Genomic DNA, 21,251 nt, shown 5'->3' with positions numbered 1-21,251 from the left:
TCGGGGTAACACTGACTAGCGTGCCCTCCTCTGCTGAACACCCATGCCGGCATATGTTGTGTTTTGTATGCTGGAAGGCAATGGTGAAGTTCTGGGAAGAATACAAAGGGTTAGGTCAAGGATATTATCACTGGGGGAAATCATTACAAAAATCAAACTAGATTGATAATATATGCACCTGTGAAATTCTGTATCATAAGGTAGGGAAGGACCATGTTTTTGTACCTGCTGGAAGCTGCCCAGAGTAGCTTAAGCAACCTAGTCAGATGAGCGGGCTACAAATAAATTATTATTAATATTCAGAAGGTCCCAGGTTCCATCACTTGCATCTCCAGGTACATTTCTATACCAGAAGAGAGAGGAAGAGGTGTGAGGACAGCACTATGCAAGCCAGTGGATGCTCAGGTGTGTAGCAGAGCCCTGCCCTGTTTTCCACTACTGGGAAAATGCATTCATTAGGGTAACATACGTATTAAAAATGCATGTATTCACGATTTCTTCTATTTTACTTGTCCCACAGTGTGAGTAGGATAAACAGACCAAGAAGCTTTGGCTTTCCATTACAACAAAACCACAGGTTGTGGTTTGTTGGCTTCTAACAAGACATGAAGCATACGGGTGGCGCTGTGTGTTAAACCACAGAGACTAGGGCTTGCTGATCAGAAGGTCGGCGGTTCGAATCCCCGTGACGGCGTGAGCTCCTGTTGCTCAGTCCCAGCTCCTGCCAACCTAGCAGTTCGAAAGCACGTCAAAGTGCAAGTAGATAAATAGGTACCGCTCCGTCAGGAAGGTAAATGGCATTTCCGTGCACTGCTCTGGTTCACCTGCTGGCCACATGACCCGGAAGCTGTACGCCGGCTCCATCAGCCAATAAAGCGAGATGAGCGCCGCAACCCCAGAGTCATCCGTGACTGGACCTAACAGTCAGGGGTCCCTTTACCTTTAACAAGACATGAGCATCAAGCTAATGACAAACCATAGATGCAGGCTGAATCGTGATCATGTTGTTAGGGTTCAACAGACCATGATCTCCAGTTTGGGCATCACTATCTACCAAAGCTTACTGGTTTGTTTATCCCATTTGAGCTAGGGATGTGTGAGTGATCATGCCACGTATACTAGCATGTGGCTCATTCAAGATAAACCAAAATAAATGGGAAAATCTACCTTATCAATAGATCCAAACGTAACCTCTGCCTCTAACGTAGGCCTGTGCAATTGCCAGGCTTCATGCGACCTTCTAACCTAGATTATGGAAGCTCACCAAGATCATGGTACACTCCTTGCTTATGCCGCTTGCCTAGCACTGCAAAGGACAGGGAGTTTCCTGCATGCATGATCGCTGGCCTACATTCAGATTGGTAGCTCACTAACTCTGCAGATCCATACCCTCCCAACATATCTCTGATGAAAGTAGGGATGTTCTATTCCATAATAATAATATTTTTATTGTTTATACCCTGCTCATCTGACTGGGTTGCCCTGGCCACTCTGGGCAGCTTCCAACACATATAAAAACATAATAAAACATTAGACTTTTATATATATATATAAAAAATCCCTATACAGTGCTGCCTTCAGATGTCTTCTAAAAGTTGTATAGTTACCTCCTTGGCTCAGGGTCACATAACTCCATACCATCCAACGTTTCTCCAGTGAAAAGAGGGACATTCTACCATACCTTCCAACACTTCTCTGATGAAAATATGGACTTCCTAAGGAAAAGCGGGACATTCTGGGACGGCTTCTGTAAATCTGGGACTGTCCCTGGAAAACAGGGACACTTGGAGGGTCTGTCAGATCTTCCCTAATGTATGCATGGCCCAAGCTATCTGCAAGTCACAAAGCCCAGTAACTGTATCTTAAGTAAGATGGCGTTTTCTGAGACCTTCAGCATTTTTTCTTGTTTTCCTATCAATTATTTTAAATTGAATCTCAATGCACTATCCATTTCTTTCAAATTCTTTAAAATGATATAACAGAAATGTCTTGTTTTCCCCAGCTTAATGCTGAAAATCCAAGTGAGATCTCCACAGCAAACAACAGGTTTATTGATTTCAGGAGTCCACAGCACTGTTTTCTTGCCAGAAGGGGAAAAAGTTGGAAATGAGCCATCTTTATTTTAAAGGCCTACTCTCTCCGCCACCCCCATTACCCACCCCAATCAACCTGTTGCCTCAGCAACCAATGTCCCTGCTATCTGGCAAAAGACGGCTTTCTTTGGTTGAATTGCGACATGAAGCTGAAAGGGGTGCAGAAGGGCAAACCATGAAAACTCACCATTTCATTATTTGAAAATGTGAATTGCTCTGAAATGGAGCTGCACCATGAGCTAGCCACAGCACCCCTCAACCCGCATTCAAATCCTTCAGTACCACAATGCTCCATTTCCGTTAATTAAATAATTACACCAAACTGTCTAAAAGATAACATTCAGCTGAATTCATGCATTCCAAACTGTTCTTTGGTCTAAACGAAGCTGCCATTGTTCTGCAATGAATCAATGAAGGGTTTTGGTTTGGTTTTTTTTCTTGGCAAAAGGTGTTGTTGCTGTTTCTTCAAAGCGTTTAATATTCTGCAGAAATTATGGCATTTTATGTAAATAGTGTAAAACACTATCTTCAAAACCTCAGCTGTTCTTTTAATCCGATGAACTTGACCTTATGATCGAGTGCAGTTGATGCGTCTCCAAGATGGTGCTCAAAAAAGTTGATTAAAAAAGGATTGCTAGTGCTTATCTGAGATGGAGCCCAACATTATTAATGGAAAAAGTAGAAATATTAATTTGGTGGCTCCTGATCTTGGCAATCTGTCCATCCGTATAGATTATCTTGGCAGGCTAACTCTTGGAAGAGTCAGAAGGTGGCCAAATCGTCCTGTTACTGTTCCACAATGGTCCCAGGTGTTTACTTAGATTTCCATTCTAAATCCTAAAGATATAAATGGATGTTTGATTTCCCCCCGAGATATATTTAGTGTAGTATATGAGATCATCATCTTGCCTAGGGATGAGGAACGTTATTCGTGCTGAGGGCCAGATGTCCTTGCGGGAAAGGGCCACATTCCCCATTGCCCAACCCCTCCCAAAAAAGGGAATGAATCAGAAGTAAAAATAAGGGAAGGAAGAACGTTAGGCAGTTTATTGAATGTCAAGGGTTTTTAAAGAAGGATGAAAGCCATTCTAAAACTATGTAAGAATGGCTGTGGGGGGAGAGGAATTCTAGTGATGAACACTCCTCTCAGTGATAGCTACCCTTCCCAAAATTCCTTTTCTCAAAGACAAATCATTTTGGTTGGGAAAGTGACACCTGACAAAGAAAGAAGGCACATTCCCAATTTCTAAGGAAGAGTATTTCTCAGGAAGAAAAACATTGCAAATACCCAAACTATTTCAACAAGCTTGGAATGCAGTCAGTTTCCACTTCCATCAAGGGGAGTCCACCCACATCATGATTCCAAAAAGACAAGCCTTACCATCAGTGGTGTAGTGGAAGAGGAGCACAGGTGAGCTATAGGGCCTCTAGAATCACAAGTTATATGATGGGCCCTCCTTGCTGTGCAAAATGAATAGGATTTCAAGTTTGGTTACGTGGCAGATTAGCATATGAACCTACCTGGATCCTGAGATCATCTTCTGAGGCCCTTCTTTGTGTGCCGCCTTCTCGAAAGGTCCAGAGGGTGGCAACACGAGAATGGGCCTTCTCCGCAGTGGCTCCCCATCTGTGGAATGCTCTCCCCAAGGAAGTTTGCCTGGCGCCATCATTATACACCTTTAGGCACCAAGCAAAAAGGTTCCTTTTTAACCAGACCTTTGCCTGACTCGATTTACATTCTGTACCCTTTTTAAAATGCTGGCTCTCTTTGGGGGGTGGGTATTGGGTTGTTGTTATTTTGATTTTATGTATTTTTATGTGAACTGCCCTGAGACCTTCGGGTATAGGGCAGTATAGAAATTAAATTTAAAAATAAGAAATAAGAAAAATAGAGGCAGTCAGAGGCTGTATACTCACTTCAATGCGGATCCTACTTTATGCCAGCAGTTTAACACCAGCAAGACTGTTAAGAAGACTGCTTGCAAGTTATGCTAGCCAGTTTGTTTGCATTTCTAATTGAAGGCTAGAGGTTGCATTTCAATTAGCTGAGGATCTTTTGTGAGAGCTCAATATTGTTGCCCGCCACCCCAATCGCAGACCAGCAGTGTGAGATTCCAGGAGTTTCAGGTGCTTATCCAGGGCTAATGTCTCCTTTTGGAGTGAGGCAAAGCACAGACTGTGGTTTATTTATGACAATTGGGTTTATTTATACATATTTTCAACCTGAGCCCACAGCGGATAGACTCACAGCATTAGCAACCCAAAAGGGTATTGTTTCTCCCATAGCTGCAGCATTGGATTCAAACTGAAATCAAACATTGCTCCCTCTCTATGTTAGGATATTTCCGTTCCACCTTAAAAGGGAGCAGGCTTTGAGTCACAGAGTCTGCGCATTTCCTGTTTTCACAGGATGTTTCTGTTGTGTCTTGGCTTTTGTTCTCTCTCTCTCTGCCGGAGACTCTGAAGCAGGCAGTCATGTTTTTCTTTGTTCTGATCAACGCTGAATAAGCTTCTAAATAATGCTCTTCTGGGTGCATCTTTCGCTGTGTGCATATCTGCTGATAGAGCGTGCTCGGCTTTGGAATGTGGGAAGCTATTTCTGGAGCTCCTGTCACTAATTGCTGATACTGCGTGTCTTCGGGAGATCAATGGACGTCCGGAGATGATGTGGAGTCGAGATGGACTTTGTCTCCCTGGCAGTATCCCAACACTCTACCTGTCCAGCATACAGCTTTTCTTCTAACCAAATTATTATTATTATTATTATTATTATTATTATTAATACCCCATCTGATGGCAACTTTCAACTCTAAACTCTGGCTTCACCCTTCTAACGAATTACAACTGATTTTCCATCTCACACAGAGCTCCTTTTCCTTTGTTCTCCTAATGGCTCATCGCCCAGTCAATCACCTCAACCCAGGAAAACAGCCTAGCTTATATTTGTAGGATCTCACATGCAGCCTGCTTTCTTCCTCCCCCCTCAACTCATAACAATTGCTTTTATAAGTTGAACCCATGCTGTCTCACTTGTGTGAGACAGCAGTGGTGCTTTGTCACATCTTTAGGATTGTCCTCAGGAGATTCCTGGAGATTGAGGTTCATTCCAAGGCAACCTCCAACACCGGAGTGAAGGAAGTCAGGACAAGACCTCAATGGAGGCTGCACCCCTTCACACTCCAGCTCCTTCCTTGGCTCCCCCTCTCCCCTTGCACCTTCACCCGCCCATCACCACAGCTGCCACCTCCACCACAGCTTCTGTGGCCTCCGCCACTGCTGTACTTCCAGAAGCTGGTGTCACTTCCAAGAAGTACATCAGCTAGAAAGCTGCAGTGGAAGGAGGAAGAAGTGGTGGCTTGCAGCAGGAAGCTAAATTTTACTTACATTTTTTTTTCCTTTTTTTGTCCTGACACAGCGTGGGGTGAATGCACATCTTTTGGTCCTGCACTCTGATACGGCCAAAGCACAGGAGCCAACATAGACATCTGGGTTTGGGATCTAAAGTCAGGGCAGCTTCTGTAAATCTGTGGTGCCCCACTTAAAACAATATAGTTGCATGGTATGCTATTGGGTACTGGGGAGGTATATGAGAATTGCAAGGACAAGATACTGAGGCCAAGAGGCTCATGTTTTCCTTCTCGCGTTGAAATTCTCAACCCACGTGTATAAGGTCTTCTGTGTGTCAGAAATGGCAAACATGGGTATCTGTTATCATAGGAGAAAATAGAAACAAATGTGGTCTGTTTCACAAGGCTAGAATGAAGACATGATCATGGCTTCAGTTTAAAGAAGATCTGAAGTTTGATTTTCAAGTCATTTGAAGTCTCCTTGCTTTGTGATGCCACTTTCTCACGACTGTATGAATGGCTCGCTCATGAGGACTATTATGAATGTCTGTTTGGGTGTTGCTCAGCGGTTGTGATGGCCTGGGAATCTGATTCAGAAGCTGAATCTGAGGAGTCCCAGCCTGCACAGGAGTCCACGCCTCCTGGGCCGGCTGAGCCGGGGCAGGGGCTTGAATCTGAGGGGCCTGCCGGGTCCTCAGGAGCAGACACCAGATGTATCCACTCTGGCTCCGGAGGTGATTGAGGACCCATTGCCTGCAGGTGTGCCTCTCCCAGAGGCTCAGGGCAGAGAGGCGGAGGGAACTGGTTTCTCTCAGGAGGAGTGCTCGCCCTAAGGCCAGGAGAGGCGGGTCACCTGTGGGCTGGGACCGCCCTAGGCCCCAGAGGAGATAAAGGCCAGTCAGCCCAGTCCCAGGTTGCGGGAGCAACGTTGTTGGAAACCTGTTTCTGCCAGCACCCAGACCTGTTCTTCCGGAGTTCCCGACCACGCCCGGCTTCTTGCTTTGGACCCATTTCGCCCTTGGTGGACAGTCTCCAGACCCTTGACCCAGGACTGGACTCTGACCACGCCTCTCGGTAACCACCCCCCCGGGTCCAGCACAGTTGTAAAGCATCTGCCTTGCCCACAGAAGTTCCGAGGTTCATCTCCTGCCATCACTATGCAGGGAAACTTCTCCCTGAAACCCTGGAGGACCTCTGCTGATCAATGTACATAATACTATACTAGACAGATGAGCAGCAATTTCAGATGCTCCTCTGTTTGGCAACATTCTATCCATGCACCAGATCCAAATGTGTGATGGCTCTGAGAATTTAAGAGGTCGTTTCAAAGCAAAGGAAGAGAGCATGTGGCAACAATGCAGGCATGTTCCTCAGTTCAGAGATCTGGCTGGAAACATTCATTTGTGATTCGAGGATAGCTCAGTTGGTTAGACCATGGTGCTGATAACGCCAAGGTTGCAGGTTCGGTCCCTGTATGGACCAGCTGCATATTCCTGCATTGCAGGGGGTTAGACTAGATGATCCTCAGGGTCCTGTCCAACTCTACAGTGCTATGATTCTGCCCCCTTAGCTTGGGATAAGAAAGACACATGGACACAGTATGATAGGTTTATGGGCTGGAAAAGGCCACAACTTTATTGATTACAGCATGTGAGAGGTATTGGCTTGGGCATTGGAATAACAGCAACGTTGACTCCACCCACTCAGTGAGGGGTGAGTCTAGCGGGGGTTAATCACCAGTAGGAGGAGCCTGTTGATGCAAATACAACTGTAAGCTCTCCCCTGATGTCACCGGGGGTCGCGCCATGGCCACCAGTCCAGCAGGACATCGGACAGGATCCACGACCGCTGGATTCCTTAGACAGATGCCTCCAAACCTTGCCGCTGAAGCGGATGCCACTTCCGAGGAGTCCACTCCAAAGCCGCGATGCTGTTTGCTAGCTGCATAAAAAAGGTGTGCCGACAAGCTGGGGAGAAAAACGAAGCCTTCGAAGTCCTGTGACTGGCAAGCTTGCAGAACGACGAAGTCTTCAAAGACGGGTGAAGCAACCGGCAGCGCAATGAGGGAAGGAGCTGCTGCGGCCGTGTTTAAGCGGCTAAACCCCGCCCCCGAGCCTGCCACTGATAGGCAGACTCCCTGGGGGCATGGCGCATCAGCGATGATGACGAGCAGGGGCATGGAAACGGTTCCCGATCACAACGCCTCCCCTCCGTGAGGATGAGAGGATTTCTGCATACCCCTCCCCTCAAGATAGGAAAGAGCACATTCTCCAGATGTTTCCCTCACCCCAGTGTAGCTGGATCTCTGAAGTTATGACCGCAGCATGAGCATCCCGTTTTGGTTCAATTGCTCTCAACAGAGAGTGCATAAAGCAGAGCATAGCCTCAAGAAACTGGGCAAGAGCATAGCGGAACTTGGTTTAGAGATGCCGTTTCAGAGTCTCAAAGACCGTACGGAACAAGCCTTGGATTAAAAACACCGGGCAAGGAGACAAGCATATTTTGGCTAGAACCAAATGAGTTTTGCTGAAGTTCAGAGGAAGTAGAAGGGCAAAAGTAAATGAAATCTTGCTTATTCTAATTGGAGCTGAAAGTCTATCCCTTTGGATTTATTTAAACATATTACTGAAATCATGGCTGGCTCCAGGATGTTGAATGTGTCAAGGGTAGGGCCCGGTTTCTCGCACACCCAGTCACACACTCTCTCTCTCGCCATCCTCTCTCTTACACACACACACACACAAAATGAGACCACATACCGCTTCCAAACACATTTCCTTGTGCTTTGCAACTTGTGGGCCAGCAGGTTACTCTCTGGGCAGTATCCAATTAGCATGGATTTATTTTTGCACAATGAAACTCGCCCAAACCACACACCATAGCCACGTCTGTTCTGGAGGGTTCGGGGTGGGGACCTGGAACAGATGGGGTGGGGGCATGGGAGAGGGGAAGAAGATCCACTGCTCCAATGTAAATCCTGTTACTAACAGAATGAGTTCCATAGCACTACATTTAATAAAAATGTCTCTGTGCCCCATCTTACTGCTTCTGTCTTTCTGACTGCCTCCACCATTAGAGCCTCTTGGTGATTTCTTGATAATTTCTCAGGCTGTCACCCAGTTAAAGAAAAATGTTTAAGTCCTTTTGGTTTCTTTGTGTGGAATGAGTCTACATGCATACACTTCTGGTCTGTTTCTGGTCTTTTCAGGGCTTTTTGTCAACCAGAACACACAAGAACTCAGGTGGGCGCCATTGCCATTATCAGAGGACAAGGTAATAATAATAATAATAATAATAATAATAATAATAATTTATTATTTGTACCCTGCCCATCTGGCTGGGTTTCCCCAGCCACTCTGGGCGGCTTCCAACAAAGATGGAAAATACACTAAAATGTCACCCTGAACAGGGCTGCCTTCAGATGTCTTCTGAATGTCAGGTAGTTGTTTATCGCTTTGACATCTGATGGGAGGGTGTTCCACAGGGCGGGCGCCACTACCGAGAAGGCCCTCTGCCTGGTTCCCTGTAACTTGGCCTCTCGCAGTGAGGGAACCGCCAGAAGGCCCTCAGAGCTGGACCTCAGTGTCCGGGCAGAACGATGGGGGTGGAGACGCTCCTTCAGATATACTGGACCAAGGCCAGTAAGCATTCCTGGTGTCTTCCAGCACTTATTTTTATGGAAAATTGGTCTATTTCATTTCCTCATATGTTCATTCTTTAATATGTTTTGTCTGGTTTCTGCATTCATCTGTGTGGTTGTTGTTTTTAACAAAATATTTAAATGTGTATTCTTGAACGTATTTTCTCAAGAAGTATGTATTTCTAAGCATATTTTTTCTCAAATATCTAAACACACTTTATGTCGGATCGAGGGATAACTTTGTTCCATCTGCAAGGTGCAGAATGGGCCAGGAGGGCTGTACAATAGCTCAGCAGTTTATCAGATTTCGATGAGCTTTGTTTGCTGTTAGATTTGGACAAATACATTCAGCAGCGTAGCATACCTTCTGAAATTTCTCCGATGAAAATAGGGACGTCCAGTGCTATTTTTCTAGAAAAAGAGGTTCCGGAACTCACCATGAACACCTCCCTCATTCTCTTAGAATACCAATGGCGCCCATCTGAGAGGTGCCAGAACTGAGTTCCAGAGAGTTCTGGCTAGGGGGGAAAAGCCCTAGGGATGTCTTATTCCATACCTTCCAACATTTCTCCAATGAAAATAGGGACATTCTAAGGAAAAGCGGGACATTCCGGGATCAAATCAGAAACCGGGGTGGCTTCTGTAAATCTGGGACTGTAAAGCTGCTAGGAGGCAGGGAAGCAAGGAATGTGCAATCAATCAGGAATCTGCCTTTTCCCAGGTCAGACACTTTGTCTGTCCAGGTCAGCCTTTCCCTAACATTGTTCCCTGCAGATGTTTTTGACTGCATCTCTCATCAGCCACAACCAGTGTGGCCGATGATCAGGGCTGATGGGAGTTGTACTCTAAAACCTCCGGAGGACACCAGATTGGTGAAATGTTGGTGTAGCCCAATGTTGCAATGGTTCTCCATGAACTCAAGCAGAGGGTCTTTTCATTTCCTTCCTCAGCCTGGAGATGCCAGAGACTAAATCTGCAGCCTCTGGCATGTGAAACAAAAGTGTTCTTCCGCCACTGAGCTATGGTCCCTTCCCTTCAAGCTTCAGAACTACATTATTCCAGTGACCATCTGATGTAAAAGAAGTTATGCAGACTAAGGTGACCCAGGAAAAATGATTTGCCAAGCAGGAGGCAAGGGCTGAAGACCAATGAAGAAGAGAAGAGAAGAGTTTGGATTTGATATCCCGCTTTATCACTACCCTAAGGAGTCTCAAAGCGGCTAACATTCTCCTTTCCCTTCCTCCCCCACAACAAACACTCTGTGAGGTGAGTGGGGCTGAGAGACTTCAGAGAAGTGTGACTAGCCCAAGGTCACCCAGCAGCTGCATGTGGAGGAGCGGGGAATCGAACCCGGTTCACCAGATTACGAGTCTACCGCTCTTAACCACCACACCACACTGGCTCTCAATGCCCAAGAAAGACCATGAAACACCATGATAAGCAAATAGTGAGCATCCAGCAGCCTTCTGAGAGGACTGTTAAGTCTACCAAGAGACCTGAAAGAGTGGAGATTTTTACTTTAGGGGTTACAGTATCCAGGGGTGTCAACTTGAATAAAATATTGGGCGCTTAGGTAAGCCCTGCCCCACATAATCAATCACAAGATACAGCACACACCATCTCAATGATAAAGTCCATCAATTTTGGGGGAATCAGCCACCTCAAACATTTTAGGGGGGTGGAGGGAGCTCAGTCCCTAGGAGTTGGCTCCTATGAGATTATTTTACAGCTGGTATTATGATTTAGAAACAACAGCAATTGCCGTACTTGCAGTTTCTCATTGATCCTAATTTCATAAAGTTTAGCATAGCGAAAGTGTGTTGTCCTGTTCATGACCACAGACTGTGCTAGCCCGAGACTCCCCTCCCCTAAAAACATACTCAACACAGCCGTTGTTTTCTGAATTGATTTTGCTGTCTCAGCCTCACTAAAGCATCGATGCTTTTTTGGCTTCCAACTGAATGAACAATTTCCTAGTTAGACACACTGGATTTGGAGTTGGGTCAATAAAAGCTTTACTGTGCCCTTTTCTCTTCCCTCACAGAGCATACAAAAGAGCACTAAATTCCATTCATCCTTTCACTGGCCACTGTGGAATATTGAGCAACGCAGTTTTTGGCTTGGATGAAGAAACATGGCAAAGAACTGGAGGCGGCACAAATAGGAATTTTCTATTTCCCATGCTCGCTTGGGGATGCATTTGAATTTCCTGCACTTTTTAACAGTTTGTCTCTGCCACCAAATTGCTCTGGAAAGCATAACACATTAGGTATCAAAAGGAGGTTTAGCTTAATCCCGGTGCATCTTATGTGGTTAACTGTAAGTTATTTGCAAAGAATCCACTGTGAGCGCTACTTGGCAGTTGATTTAAATGCCAAGGACTGTAGAACCAGTTTGTGAAAGCTCTCGCTCTCACTTGCACACATTGGGGAGAGGGGAGGGGAATGGCGAGCTCTAAGCACTGCAGGTTGGTGCTTTTTTAAAAAAAAAAGAAAGGAAGATTGTTTTCTTTAATCCTCCTGAGTAGCAAAGCCAGTTTCTCCTAAAAGTTCTGCAAAATTGCACAGCTGCTTATAGCAGAGGTTTTCTACCAGTGTGCTGTGGCACGCAGGGTGCCTTGAATGGTGGTCATGAGTGCCGTTGGCAACACTGGTCTCTGTCCTTCTTTTTCCCCACCCTCCTCTGATGCCCTCTTGCATACGGTTACCAGATTTTTATTTTTGGGAAGTTTTAGGGATGTTTTTAATATTTAATGTTGTATTGTTTTTAACACTTGATTGGAAGCTGCCCAGAGTGGCTGGGGAAACTCAGCCAGATGGGCGGGGTATAAATAAATTATCATCATCATCATCATTATTAAAGCTGAGAAGCAACAGGGAGTCAGTAGTAGGGATGGTGAGGCAAAAGACCCTGGGCCCAAGAACACATGCATATTGTACAAAGGTGCAAAGCCCTTCTTTCTCACCCTGTGAAACATAAATGCGCAGAGTTTTTAAAAAACCTGGCAACAGCGCACCACCCGCCCATGACTCCTGAGCCTCCCCCAATCTCCTGCTTCCTTTCCTTTGTTTTGACTGATCGGGGGAGGCTCAGGAGTTGCGGACAGGCTGTCATTGTCCAGTTTTTTAAAACAACTCTGTGCATTTATGTTTCACAGGGTGCGAAAGAAGGGCTTTGCACCTTGCCTGGCAGAGAAACTGCACACCTTGCGCCCCTCCTGGGCAACAGCCGTCCTCCCGCGACTCCTGAGCCTCCCCCGATCTGTCAAAACAAAGGGGGCAGGGGGCAGGAGGTCTGTACCGCCGGACATCCCTGGTTCCCCTTCAGCAGCGAACAGCTCCTGAAGCCAGCCAGAGCCAACTGCGCTACCAAGCTGGCTCTGGGCTGCTGAGGCTGCCGCTGCCATGTTTCCCGGGGACAGATTTGTAAATCTGGGAACATTTTGGGGACAGAATTTGTCCGGGGACACATTAGCAAATCTGGGGACTGTCCCTGGGAACCAGGGGCGTCTGGTAACCCTACTCTTGCATCTCTGCCTCCCAAAGGCTTGCATAGCTGTTTGTTGCGGCAGCTCTGGCTACAAGCTCCGCAGGCGAATGGTGCCTCAGGGGCTGGTCAGATGTTGCTGGTTGCCAGGAGCTGAGGCAGCCTTGGAGTAAGCAAGCAAGCAAGCAAGCAAGCAGGTGAGGGAGCCCAGCCAGCCGGTCTACCAGCCCTTGCTGTTGGGAATGGACAGACAAGTCCCAGGCCCCTGTGGGGCAAGGCAGAGCAGATGAGAGACCAGGGGTGGCAGCAGCGCCTGCCCAGAGGAGAGGAGAGGAGGCTGAGGGAACACTCCACAAGGGAGGGTGTTCAAAAAAGGGTGAGAGGCTGGTAGCTCTGTAGGCAAGGGGTGGCATAACTGGGTTCCTGAGCCCCACAGGGGAGCTGCAGAAAGAATAGAGTTGGTCAAGGGAGCCATGAACTCAGAAAGGTTGGAAACCTCTGGCTTACAGTGATCACATTCATTGTTAGTCTTATTCGTTAAATATAGAAATAAAAACAATGACAACACGTTCCAGAACAAAAGGTCGCAAGTAGTCATGGTGACTGACAATGTTACAGTTACTAAGAACTAGGGATGGGGCTTTTTTTAAAAAAAGAAAAGAAAGAAAAATAATAATAATCTCCATGTTGAACTTATCCCCATGGATGTTTTCTAGTTTTTGTTTCCCTCCTTGATCTTAATTAGAATTGACTTGTTTTTTTACTGGTTCTGCTAAAAATATGAATAATTATTGCATATTATATGCATTATAATCCTGCAATACACAGCAGGGTTCCTAAAGGAACCAGCACAAGAACAGATGCATGCAACATTTCATATAACTATAAAAAGCTCTCAGTTACTAATGCATGAAATTATGCTTACAGAAATACAATACCGAATGGGATTGACTCTGTTATATTTATTATATGCATGATATATCTCTTTTTTTTGCATGCAATTTTACATTTAACTTGTATAGAATTCTTTTGTGTGTTGTTCTTGTTTAAGTTTCACAATGCATAAGAGGCTTGGATATAACTTGGGTGGCCAATGCAAGAAGAAGGTAAAGGGTAAAGGGACCCCTGACCATTAGGTCCAGTCGTGGCCGACTCTGGGGTTTCGGCGCTCATCTCACTTTATTGGCCGAGGGAGCTGGCGTTTGTCCGCAGACAGCTTCCAGGTCATGTGGCCAGCATGACTAAGCCACTTCTGGCAAACCAGAGCAGCGCACGGAAACACCGTTTACCTTCCCGCTGGAGTGGTACCTATTTATCTACTTGCACTTTGACGTGCTTTCGAATTGCTGGGTTGGCAGGAGCAGGGACCGAGCAACGGGAGCTCACTCCGTCGCGGGGATTCGAACCGCCAACCTTCTGATCGGCAAGTCATAGGCTCTGTGGTTTAACCCACAGCACCACCCGTGTCCATAGCGCCATCATCCCCACTCAGCCACAAAGCTCACTGGATGACCTTGGCCCAGTCACCAAGGATGAAACAGGGAGGAGAACCATGTGCACGACCTTGAGATCCTTGAGGCACTGTGTAAATATAACAAACAAGCAAACAAACCTCAACATAGTACGCTGTGTAGAAATCCATTCAGGGTGGATTTCCCCTCCATCCCTGCTAGGACCAGGATTGTATTCATAAGTAAGGTAAAGGTAAAGGGACCCCTGACCATTAGGTCCAGTCATGGCCAACTCTGGGGTTGCAGCGCTCATCTCGCTTTATTGGCCGAGGGAGCCGGCATACAGCTTCCGGGTCATGTGGCCAGCATGACTAAGCCGCTTCTGGCGAACCAGAGCAGTGCACGGAAACGCCATTTACCTTCCTGCTGGAGCTGTAGGTATTTATCTACTTGCACTTTGACGTGCTTTCAAACTGCTAGGTTGGCAGGAGCAGGGACCGAGCAATGGGAGCTCACCCCATTGCGGGGATTCGAACTGCCGACCTTCTGATCGGCAAGTCCTAGGTTCTGTGGTTTAACCCACAGCGCCATCTGCGTCGCTCGTATTCATAAGTAGCTTGCTGGATAAGGCAGGGCTTCTTTCTGGCAGGTGTGTTGTTGTCACCTACCAGGAGGTTCATGGTGGCAGGAAGAATACTGCCAGAGCTCATTTGTCACTCCTGCCGGTGCATTTGCACCATGCTGAGCTCCTCACCAATTTGACCCTCCAGGAAAGCAACAGAGACCCACCAGTCCATAAACTAGCATGGAGGCTCCATCCTAACTGGTCCCCATTCTGCTGCACATCATTAAATTGGAGGTGGGGGAAACGGCAGCTTGCCTAAATCTGCTTGTTGAGTTTGTGGCCAAGATGACATTTCAGCCAGGGATATCCCAGATTTGATGTCTACTCTTAGCAACTTCATCACATAAGATTTCAGATCTCTTTTTCTTTTTTTAAAAAAGTTTTATTTATAGATTTTTCAAAATACCACCTAATTTTAAAAAGAAAAAGAAAGAAAAAAGAAAGAGGAGAAAGGAGAAAAACGAAAATTCAACCTATTTCAATCAATTCATCAAATACTTTCTTTTAATGAACTTCCCTTCCACCCTTCCATGGTTTCCTCAAATTGTTTATTTCTGCTGCATATTCTGCTTATTCTAATTATTCATACCTCCATATTTTTTTTCACATTGCATTTTTATTTTTACTGCTGAGCTTACTCCAAACCGGCTAGTGTTTTAACATTCTTACAATGATTTCTTAGATAATCTACAAATGGTTTCCAATCCTCTTTGAAAGCTGTCTCTTCTTGTTCTCTAATTTTACTTGCTTAACAAGTTTAACATGAGGTTTGAGTTCCTCTGCTGATTTTATTTATATTTTTGATACAAACAATTATGTTCACGTGTTTGATTTTATTGGTATTTTTTAAAAAAAAATATTTTAGATTGTTCTTTGTAAACCACTTAGAGGTTTTTTTGTTGAGTAAGTTGCATATACATTTTGTTAAATGAACAAATAAGTAAATTGAATCACCTTATACACAAAATTTAATCTCTGGTGCAGAATGAAGTCTCAAGGGAGTAGTCCAACGTCTACTAAACTCCCTACAGGAAAGACCCACCTAAACCCAACACTTTTTCCCCCAGAAGAGAATGAAAATTTTCCTATTTTGGTAAGCTTTTGCATGAAGGGTAGCATTAACTTTCTCATTGCCAAGGTGAGAGTTTACAATGTGGATATATGGTGGTTTTTAAGGTTGCTACATTTTATTGTAAGCTGAACAATATAACACAACACGATGGCCAATAACAATGACACTAAACACTATTTATAGACTAATACAAATGATCAGAAATTACAACCAAAGGCTCTAAATCTTCACCAATCACTGTAGAATAATTCAAAAGTTCGATATATACATAATCTGTCACCAAATATCGCCTGGACAGAGTTTCCGGATAACCATCTGTTTCATTCAATGCTTCATCAGCCAATATTGATCAATTTTTCATCAGCCAGACTTGTAAGAATTAATATGAGAAGGATGCAGTTCAGTTTCTTAACAAGCCAATCTTACATGCAAGCAAATATAAACGCTGTAGAAAATATGCTCTGGATCAGTGCTCATATGATACTGTAGTCACTGTTGAACTCTGTTCCAGCTATATTTGGTGGCAGATTATGTATATATCGAACTTTTGAATTATTCTGCTGCGAGTGGTGAAGAAGATTTAGAGACTTTGGTTGTAATTTCTGATCATTTGTATTAGTCTATAAATAGTGCTTAGTGCCATTGTTATTGACCATTGTGTGGTGATATATTGTTCAGCTTGTCTATATTGCAACACAGGGGTTCGTTTACGGATTACATTTTATTGTAAGTCATTTTGGGTTTTCTCTCTTTTAAAAAGAAAAATAGGTTACATTTTTAGAAATAAATGAAACAGGGCTTTTGAATTAGAGACTCAAGATAGATTTGCATGACTTATATTTCCTCCACAGCAGTCTTTTTTTTCCCTTTTCTTTTTAATTCAAGAAGTGCTACAAGAAAAAAATGGAATGATGACTATTATTACTATAGGCATAGACCCAGATCAGGGGAAGCAAGGATGGCGGAATCAACAGAATTTAACTGAAGCAAATCCCATTCCATTTGTAATCTGTATTTTATTATTTTGATATGAGGGGGAAGAAAGGAATGAACTCCAAAAAAGGAAGTTGACCACTTGGGGAGGAGGGGGTGGAGGAGGCAGAACCAGAGAAAAATATAAAATAAAATAAAAAACAGCTGTTTGGCTTAGGGGAAGAAAAAGTCTTCCCCAGTGACAAATTTAAAATCAGAAGGAAATTGCATCCAAAGAGATGGCCAAGTTGATTGTCTCAGAACTTACATAAAATAGTTTGGCATCAAAGGGGAAGGAAAAGGAATGTCTCCAAAATCCAGGAAGCCACAAGGAACCTTCCAGAAACAGAACAAGAATGAGAGGGATGTATAATGCAGTCCTTTAAGGAGGGGGAAAAACACCCAAGTTTCAATACATTTATTTTTTTTAAGCTGCATTATTTGTGCATCTGATCTGCTGTATATCAGCAACATATATTTACTGATCTTCAGGAAAACATTAAAGCCATACGTCCTGTAGCACCAACTGGACCATTCCCAACAGCGTTTCAAGATGGATTGGGAGGAAGAGCAAAAACGGAGCCATGTGTGAATCTGCTTCTGCCATAAGAGGAGAACACATTCTTGGCTTGCTCAGACACCTTCCTGCAGTGTACACAGACTTCAGGTTTTGCAGCACTGATGGAATAAACAGGGGATGTACAAGACTGAAGACCAGTATCTCAAACTCAGGAATTGAATGGAATCCTGTCGCCGGACCCAGTTTTATAATAAAACCCAGGCACCCTCTTCTCTACAGTTGGGAATGGCTGACCTGCTCATTCCTGTGCTACATCAGCCATCACCATTGCTGCAGTTGACAAGAGGGTGTACTATAGTATTCAATCCCTCAGTCGTCACGTGACCTGAGGAGCCAATAACATCCCATCCGACCTTACAGACCTGCTAATCCTTCCTGGCTCTACAGTCTGAGTTAACTGGTTGCTAAGCTGCAGGCTGAACTGCATATAGACTGCTTGACTCCTAGCTGAACCTCTGTAGGATGACCGGCTTGCCTGCCTGCCGCTTTCCAGGCTGCTATTCTTGACATATTTTGCAACCCAACACCCAAAACACCATTAAGTATCCAATAAACCGTGCAGTGCTCATTTGCCTCACGTCTGGACATTGGGGACTATTGTAATGAGAGAGGTGGTGCTGGATGGAATTGGTCCGCTCAGTTTTTACCGCAGAATGGGGATTATTGGAGCATGCCGGTTTCACTCAAGCCTAGTTTGGGCTCATCACTTAAGCACTGCCTATAAAGAAACCCAGAGGCAGTGGAAGGTAGCAAATGGGGCACTGCTTCACCAACTACGTGTTGGCATCAATCAATTCTTGCCTCCCTGCCTTCCTATTTATATCCAGTCCAGGGTTTGGCATTGCCTGTCAGCTTCCTCCTCCTTAATCTTCAGGGGCATTCAGACACAGAGAATATCTGTCAGGGACTGGGCAGAGGAGGAATGGTAGAGACCGCCTCCCCATTCTGACCCTTCCAGGGAGGAGGAAGAGGAAGACAGTATAGATTTACAGCAGGGGGTTGAGGGAGCTCACAGCTCAGAGGCAGATGAGGGGAGAAGCTTGGAAATCATGGAAGAGCCAGATCAATGCCCAGAGGACAGAATGTCATTAGAAAGCATTCCAGACCCTCCAACTCCCAGAACCCAGCGAACCTTAAAAGTAGGAGAGCAAAGAGCTCAAAGACAGAGGGCAGGTAGCAGCACCCGTAGGAGAAATGATGAGATTGACGAATGAGGAAGTGGGAGAGACGGGTGGTGGAGATTCATTTGGGACAACGCCATTATCCAAGAGGCTGGGTTCTATAGCCTCTCTCTGTAAAGACTGAAATAAAAAAGGACAGAACAGTGGTACCTTGGGTTACAGACGCTTCAGGTTACAGACTCCGCTAACCCAGAAATAGTACCTCAGGTTAAGAACTTTGCTAAGAACACAAATCGTGCAGCGGTGGTGTGGCAGCAGTGGGAGGCCCCATTAGCTAAAGTGGTGCTTCAGGTTAAGAACAGTTTCAGGTTAAGAATGGACCTCCAAAACAAATTAAGTTCTTAACCCATGGTACCACTGTAATAAACTTTTCTTTGTCTTTATACTTTACTGGGCAACCAGCCAGGAGCCACTGACAGAACCCTGACAATATCAGACCCTCCAAGTGTCCCTATTTTTCAGGGACAATCTCGGATTTATATAAGCCATCCCAGTTTCTGATTTGATCCTGGAATATCCCACTTTTCCTTAGGGCACCCCCAGGGCTTTTTCCCCCTGGGGGTACGCAGCAGTACACATACCCCTAAACGTTTTGTGAATCTAAGTTTGGCCTCATTGAGGGACAGTATTTCAGTATGAGTAGGAAAATGAGAGTACCCCTTAACATTTTTGGAGGGGGAAGCACTGGGCATCCCTGTTTTCATCAGAGATATGTTGGAGGGTATGAAGTTATCCAAACCCCCAGGCCATCTGAAGGCTGAAGTATAGGGAGGTTTTTTTTTAATGTTTCATGTTTTATTATATTTTTATTTATATTGAAAGCCAGCCAGAATCGATGGGGCATCCCAGTCAGATGGGTGGGGTATGAATAGTAAAATTGTTGTTGTTGATGAATAGGGTATCCCTATTTTCATCGGAGAAATGTTGGAGGGTATGGACTATTGCAGTGGATTTCCTGATTATAATGCTAGCACTTATACGCCATTTTCCAAAATTGCTTTCACACCACATACCTGTTGCATTATGGAACTGGGACATTTTGACCAATATACCAGCATATCATGCGAAATTTCATTCACAACAATGAGCGTGGTGTGACACAGTGATGAACATCATTGGACAGCACACTTTGTCCACACATTGGACATCATTGGACACCACCCTTTCCACGCATAAGTGTTTCTGTCCCCCTGAAATTCACCATAGCAAACAGCAAGGAAGAACTGGTATGCAATTAGCCTAGCAAGATGGGAGGGGTTGAATAAGATTGGGGAAACTAAGAAGACATGAGAGGAAGTGAAATATAAAAGGAACCAAGGAAAAAGAGGAAGAGAAGCCTCTCAATGATTGTATTTTTGAATGTGATAGAATATGTAATATGTAGCTCATTTTTTCCTATTTTCTTATTACTTTCAGTTTTTTCTTCAGTTGAAATGTACCAGAAATGCAAATAGAAGAAGAAGAAGAAGAAGAAGAAGAAGAAGAAGAAGAACAACAACAACAACAACAACAACAACAACAACAACTGGTATGCTGGTATGTCACTCTGAATTTTGTCACTTTATCCCCTTGTCTTAATGTGGTTGCAGACAGATATTTTTTTTTCTGGAACTGATTAGCATGGAAATGAGTACTACACTTTCACTAGATTAGTCTAGATTTCTGGAAATGACATTTCTGCCATAAAAAAATTCAAATATAACGCGGAAAATAGCAACTAGTGATTTGCTGGGGAAACGGAATATGCTGCCATGTGAATTCAGACATAATATTGCTCTTATGGAACTCAGCAAAGAGGCAGACAGGGACAAAGCCACTTCCGACGTAGAAAGGAGGTGGGGTTGCGGGCTTCACCCTCCCACCATGCGCGCGGGGGCTGGCTCTCAGCCTCCGTGCGATTGAGGGAATCCCTGATCGCGTCATCCCCTGGGGGGGGGGGTGGCCTGCTCCATTTAATGCAGGGGCGGCCGGGGATCTCCCTCTTTGCCACTTCCAGCTGCTCCAGTTTCCCACCCTCCCGCCCTTTAAGGTTTTTTCGTCTTTGACCTTGCTATGGACCTCGGTTGGTCGCCATTAAGGGGCCTGGTAGGAATTTTTCCACTTGGCAAATTGGCACCAGCCACTTGGTTTTTCACCTACCTCGTAGCAAATCGTCACAACTTCCTTGGTATTGGCGGTTAGGCATTGGTATTGGTATTGTTATGTAGATGGAAGGGGGGAAGGAAGCACCATCACCTCCCCCGCATATTAAAGGGTAGTCCGATAAAGGATTCTGGGGGGTGTGGCCCTGTCCAAAGCCTAGGGAGGTGAGGGCCTAAGGCACGCCCCCTATTGGTGACCCCAGGGGAGTTCCTAGTTGATGTGCATCAGCAGGACTCCCCCTACTGGTAGTTAACCCTTCCCGGACTTCAAGCAATTGGGCTGAAGCTGCAGTCGGTTAGGAGCAATGCCTAAGCCAATACCGCTCATCACCTGTAACCAATAAAGTTGTGGCCATATTTAGCCCATTAACCTTAAATATCTGTGTCATGTGTCTTTATTTCCACTGGGGGGAGGCGGGAACTTGCCATGCAAATACCTGCCACTCCAGACTCAAATATTGAAAAATCTCACAGTTTTGCAGAAACTAAGTTTTGCAAAATGTTTGCTATCCCGGCTGATAAGGGTTAAAAACAAAAACATAAACTCCGCAGAATTGGAATATTCTTTTCCGTTTGTCCAAACTCCAGAAATATTTCCTTGCTAACAGGAAGCTCTTGTTTTACATAGACACTGGTCTTCATCAGAAAAATGTCAGGTTTTGA

The 21,251-nt window shown here is 45.0% G+C and overlaps 1 long non-coding RNA gene across 1 annotated transcript in view; it reads left to right on the top strand.

The window, feature by feature from the left end:
• LOC310676351 overlaps positions 1-16,520 on the top strand; it is a 43,816-nt gene extending 27,296 nt beyond the window's left edge. The window contains exons 3-4 of the long non-coding RNA XR_014510481.1: positions 15,627-16,218; positions 16,293-16,520. This is a non-coding gene — a long non-coding RNA (uncharacterized lncRNA). The remainder of the gene's footprint in view (positions 1-15,626; positions 16,219-16,292) is intronic.
• The last annotated feature ends 4,731 nt before the right edge of the window (positions 16,521-21,251 follow it).

Source organism: Podarcis tiliguerta, assembly GCF_965153285.1.
Source record: "Podarcis tiliguerta genome assembly, chromosome: 4".
NCBI classification, from domain to species: domain Eukaryota; kingdom Metazoa; phylum Chordata; class Lepidosauria; order Squamata; family Lacertidae; genus Podarcis; species Podarcis tiliguerta.
Note: the sequence above shows the minus strand (reverse complement) of the source record. Positions and strands in the feature narration are given on the sequence as shown.